Genomic DNA, 6,749 nt, shown 5'->3' with positions numbered 1-6,749 from the left:
TAACCTCGTGGGCATCGGTACCATTTTCCTCTTTCTCCGTTCTTCCATTCTCCGAACTTTCCATCTTTCCGACGAAGGGCTACGCCCGAAACGTCATACACTCTCTCTTTCCTTTCCTGAGCGTCCAATAATACTATCCATATCACGTCCTCACTTTGTTGTTTTTTTGTTTTTTTGTTATTGTTTTTTTGAACTATATATATATATATATATATATATATATATATATATATATATATATATATATATATAAATATAATTAAGGGATTCTCAGCTTTTTTAGCTGCTATTTCTGAACTTCGGTATATGGTGAAGCAAATATTTGCTGATCCCTTAATTATATTTATAAATATATATGAACTTTTAAATAAGTTCTCCACCATTAATGGTGCTTTCATACCGATGGGCTTGGTAAAAATTGTTAATTGTTAATTGATTTATTAATTAATAAATTGATAATCCTTTACCCTTTTAATTTGTAAATATATATATATATATATATATATATATATATATATATATATGTTTCGAAGAATTACAATTTATGCGATCCATAGGAATCGTCGATGTTAAAAATGTAAACTTCTCCTCAGGGAATGTATGGGAACCATCTTAAACGTAAGACATTATGACCGAGTATCTTCGAAACATATGTCGGAATAAAGTATGCAGTTATAACATGCGTTTACTCCATATAGGAGAGTATTGTAGTTCGCTTGAAGCATTGTGTATTGTTTGTAAAGAATGAAAAGCTTCGAATGGTACAACAATGCACTATAATACAAAAATGGACTATATACCTGTTGTGCCCTGCCACAAAAATTAAGAAATCTGCATAAGGTGGAAGCAGATGTCTTCAAAAAGGAACTAGACATCCTCCTCTCCACAATACCTGATGATCCAACAACAGCCTGACATGAGATGCAGACGAGGGCAGTGGAATGAAACTCCCTTATACACTAAATGGGCCAGCAGCTGGAACAAAGGCACATACAGGAGTGGCGATGTGAAATGCTCCAGACTGAGGAAATCAGAAAGACCACGGTGGTGCTCCAGCATGACCCCAGGCGCATGGCTGAAACGAGTAAAATAATATATATATATATATATATATATATATATATATATATATATATATATATATATATATATATATATATATATATATATATATATATATATAAATGGAGTTAAACGCAGATGTTATTCAAATTCTTTTATTTCCGACACATGTTTCGAAGACAACATTGGTATTAATCCAAAGGAATAAAATGGTGTAAAACAATGTCGTCTTCTCTTCAGGGAAATAAAGAAATAAAACACACTCGTCCATAAGACATTTTAACAGAATATGATGGATATGTATAGTGATGAACTGAACGCTATTAAGTTTTTTTTAATAAAAAACGTTAGAGAATATAACGTCAAAGGTAGTCTAAAGAAAGAGGAGGGATAAAGGAAAGAAATAAGCGGAAAACTAATAAATGAGAAATATAGAACGATATGTGAATTAAATAAAAGCTTAAAGGCTTGGAAAAAGATATATCTAGTGGAAGTGAAATGTAAGAAGAAAATCAATGTTCAAATTATATATAATGGTAGATACATACATACATACATACATACATACATACATACATACATACATACATACATACATACATATATACATACGTATACGACGGGTTTCTTTCAGTTTCCGTCTACCAAGGCTTTGGTCGGCCCAAAGCTATAGAAGCGTCATGCAGTGGAGCGGAACCCGGAACATGTGGTTGGGAAGCAAGCTTCCTGCCACACAACCACGCCTTCGCTTTTATATATATATGTAAAGGTGCATAGAAGGTACTTTTAAGGACAAAAACACGGCATACATTGAGGATACATCTAGAAGTATAGCGGAGAGAATATATGCACACTTGAGACAATATGATGACAAGAAGCAGTCCTCTATAATCTATCAACATGCCTAAGAACAACATGAAGGCACACTGGGACGACTTGACATCTGCATTTTATCCAAGCACCCGAAGACCCATCATTCAGACAAATACAAGAGTACGTTCATATGAACGAAACGTTCCCCATATCAAATAGGAAATACACGTAGAAGGTAGAGATACCCCAATAACTACAGAATATATATACATAGGTACATTTGCTAATTGGAAGTTATGTACGCAACCAGATAGATACATAGGTAGGTAGGTAGGTAGGTAAGTACCATATACAGTAATCCCTCGACTATCGCTGGTGTTACGTTCTAAATCTACCCCGTGATAGGTGAAAATCCGCGGAGTAGATTTTTATGATTTGTATATATTTAGCTTATTACAAATGCAAAACAACACCACAGAGGAATCGACGTAAGCTTAAATAATAAACCGCGATAGGTGAACTGCAGTATGGCCAGGGATTACTGTATATACACACACTTCACACACACACACACACACACACACACATACACACAAAGACATATATGGAAATGCACATTTATACATAACAGACGCACGTACATCATTATTCTTGAGAAAGAAAAATATGCACTCTGCTAAAAGTATATATACATGTATAGGTACATTTACTAATAGGCAGTTAAGTAGGTAAATAGATGGGTAGGTAAATAGATATGTAGGTAAACAGATAGATACGTAGGTAGGTAGGTTAGGTAGGTGGGTAGGTAGGTAGGTGGGTAGGTAGTTTGGTAGGTAGTGGGTAGGTAGTAGGTAGGTAGGTAGGTAGGTAGGTAGGTAGGTAGGTAGTATAGACAGATAAGCACACACATATGTACAGGCACACACGCACACACACACACACACACATACACACACAAGAAGACGGAAACTCATGGCCATATAGACACACACGTATGCACAGGAAGACACATATGGTGACACACATCCATACATAATAAATGCACGTACATCATTATTCTTGAGAAAGGAAAATATATGCCCTCTGCTAAAAGTATCGAGTAAACCCTCAGTTTAATGGAAATTTGTTTTTATCAAAATACACAAAAAATAATAAGGCGTGCTGGCAGAATCGTTACCGCGTCTGGCAGAATGCTTGGCGGCATTTCGTCCGTCCTTACGTTCTAAGTTCAAATTCCGTCGAGGTTGACTTTGCCTTTCATTCTTCGAGGTCGATAAAATATCTAACAGTTGAGCACTGGGATCGATGTAAACCGACTTACCCTCTCACTCGACACTGCTGGCCTTGTACCAAAATTTGAAACCATTATTACAAGCCATAAGAATAAAGATTAATATATAGCTATATACATACATACATCTTTATATATGTGTGTGTGTGTGAGTGAGTAAGTGCGTGCGTGTGTGTGTGTGTGTGTGTGTGTGTGTGTGGTGAAGGCATGTGGCTTAATGGTAAGAATGTTGGCCTCTCAATCATAAGGAAATGAGTTCGATTACTAGACCGGGTGTAACATGATTTCATGTTACACTAATCTAATCAGCTGAAAATGAGTACCAACTGACTAGTGGTGCAGCCTTTTCTCTCTCCTCGAGCGGTCACACCTCGATGTTCAGTTTGATCATGTGTGAGAAGTCCGAGAGGATGCTTATGCACATTCACACCCACATACATCTACCTAGCTATCAATCTATCTGTCTGTCTGTCTATATAAGTGCTATTTAAGCAACGATACTCAATACATTTGAGTTCTTTTAAGTATGAAAAATGCAGCAAGTCTACTTCTCTTGTCGACCACATACACTACCTTAATGGAGAAAATATACCATACGATATAACTTGGTCCATTATTGACTTAGGACTTCCATATCAGGGCCAAAATGCTCCGTATTGGTTATGCTTGAAAGAATTTATACAAATACTGTCACATAACCCAGGGGTTTTCAAACTGTGGTCCGCAAGGACAAGATAGGAGGTCCGTAGACAGCAAATACTTTTTATGGGCAATTTGATTTTATATATGTTTTTTAATCGAAATCTTTTAATTGACAATAAACCTATTTGTTAAATACTGTTAAATAAATAAATGCAAAAATATATGTTATTTTAAGCAAATATTTATGTATAAATTTCATAAGCGTTTATAAGGAGGTCCCTAAGGTAAAGCCTGAAATATAAAGGGGTCCGCAAGTCAAAAAGTTTGAAAACCCCTGACATAACCCAACACAATTAAGTATTAAACGGACACCATGAAGCGTTCAGCTCTTGTGTTCAGAAATTCTTTGAGACCTTTCAATTTTACCACAAATCTAACTTCAGTGAGACGAGTCCCTCTGTATAACTCCCTTATACATTACTTTCACTAAAACATAGTCGACATATGGCATGAGCTTATTTAATTAAATTCGTTTATCTTCCTTATCGTATGTTATCTTATTCTTCTGTCTTAACTCGTCATACAACGCATAATTCCTACAGCGACCAATTATATTTTTTCTCTACACCTAGCTTATAATTTATATATTACCCATTTAGATTAAACACTAGTTAAATTAAATTAAAATATTTATTTCATTTTATTTACTTATTTAATGTATTAATTTTATCTTATTTTATCTTAATTCGTTATACTTCACTTTATTCGAATCTGACGATAACTTAATAATTTATTCACTCCCATGCTTTCAATACATTTTAAAAATATTTTATAGCTGAATCCATTTTAACCCGTTGAAATTAGCTCCTGATCTCTTTACTCCGCTACCCTATAACCTTCCAACCCCTTCTCCACTACACACCATGTTGGACTCATTATGCTAAACCAGTGCTCCGCAACCGGTATGCCGCGGCACACTAGTGTGCCTTGAGACGATGCTAGGTGTGCTGCAGTGTAACCTGGATATAACTTTTTTCCCTATAATTTTAGCTATATTTCTAGTTCAGAATATAAGTGTAGCACAAGTGAAAAAAGGTTGCGGAGCACTCTGCTAAACTGTTATTGTCTGAAGACTCTCTATCTTGTTTGCAATCCTCAAACACGCCACCCCACTCCGTCTGATAATTCTAACCCACACTGGACGTCGTCACTACAGCTACGTTCTTATCATTATACATGTGGTGTTTTTCATACCTTACCACTGAAACTCCCCTTCCCTACTTATTTCAGTATTCCCGTATTCCCTCTGTGTGTGTGTGTGTGTGTGTGTGTGTGTGTGTGTGTGTGTGTGTGTGTGTGTGTGTGTGTGTGTTGAATAAGACTCTAGTAAAAAAAAAACCTATAGAATGTTATGCAAAGCTCGTCCACAGTTATTGGCTACCTGATGTCATCATACAGTGGAAATAGTCCTGCTAGTGTATATACATCAGGAATCCCATAGTATCCATAGAGTTTATATAACTAGGTAAATGATAGAAAAGGGAACGAACGACATTCTTTATTTTAAATCATTACAATTCTTTCGACAAATTTCTACACCTGTAGTACAGTGGTAAGATGTGTAATCATTATAATCCAGCTAAGGTATAAACGCACCTACTCAGGTGATTGTTTAAATAAGTCCTTCGTTAGACCCCACCATCATTTCACTCAGTGTGTGAGTGCATACTCAAAGTGACTTTCGACGTGCACTCATCACAAAAGTCCTGACATCTGGCGTAATAAGACAAAAGAATTGAACGCATCGATACAGTAACATTGACTTCTTTGTTTATTATGGATTACTAACAGTCCCCGATAAGAATCTATCTATCTATCTATCTATCTATCTATCTATCTATCTATCTATCTATCTGTTTGTTTGTCTGTCTGTCTGTCTGTCTGTCTGTTTGTCTGTCTGTCTCTCTGTCTATCTATTTATCTATCTATCTATCTATCTATCTATCTATCTATATATATATATATATATATATATATATATATATATATATATATATATATAAACACATTATACATATCTACACACACACACATACACACACGTGTGTGTGTGTGTAGATATGTGTAATGTGTTTATATACTTAGGATCTTAGTGGTTTTCGTCACTCTATACAATTTTGTGCTAATTGTTTTCAAATTTGGTATATGGATTAGGTTTTGTATACTAATTATGAAAATGAAATTAATTTTTCCTATAAATCCATAATTAAAAAGTTATTAGCCTTTAAAATTTTCAAAATTTGGGTATTTTAGCCAATCAGAAGCTTGTGTTCATTGCCATTGGTGTATGCCCTTAATATGCCAATATCATATAGTGTCTCTTGCGAAAGTTATCTTACTAGTTTATTGAATTCAGTGTAGTTAGGTTGAGGAGTGATGCATTTAAGCAGTTCTTGGGAATTTAACTGCTTCAGATTGACAACGTATTATTGACGGAACCTTTTAAATCAATTTGTGGTTAAAATAAACAACAAAAAGTTACATTTAGCCATAACCAGAATTGAAAACTCCATCACATAACTTGTCTTTCTGCTTAAATTGATATCAACTACACGTAGTTTCCCCAGTGAAAGTAGTTATTACGAGGGCGTTGCATTTCTTCAAAATATTTGGCGAAATTTCTAGTTGGTGGTAATCAAGTATAGCACTATTTCATTCTTTTCAGAAATAATCAGCATGATATAAACTGTGATTTATTAATTAAATATTAAACAAATATTATTTTCCGAAGTAAGACATTTCATTAAAGATAAAAAGAAACATAATCTGGAGGAGAATTCATGGAAATTAATATCAACTCTCGTGTCAGCACCTCTACACGAATCAATTCTTCTAAAACTGTCGCTTTACTACTGAGTCTAGAAGACGATGGAAAGTGGAA

Source organism: Octopus bimaculoides, chromosome 9 (assembly GCF_046866305.1).
Source record: "Octopus bimaculoides isolate indiv1 chromosome 9, ASM4686630v1, whole genome shotgun sequence".
Lineage (NCBI taxonomy): Eukaryota > Metazoa > Mollusca > Cephalopoda > Octopoda > Octopodidae > Octopus > Octopus bimaculoides.
The sequence above is the reverse complement of the archived record's forward strand: the minus strand, read 5'-3'. Positions refer to the sequence as shown.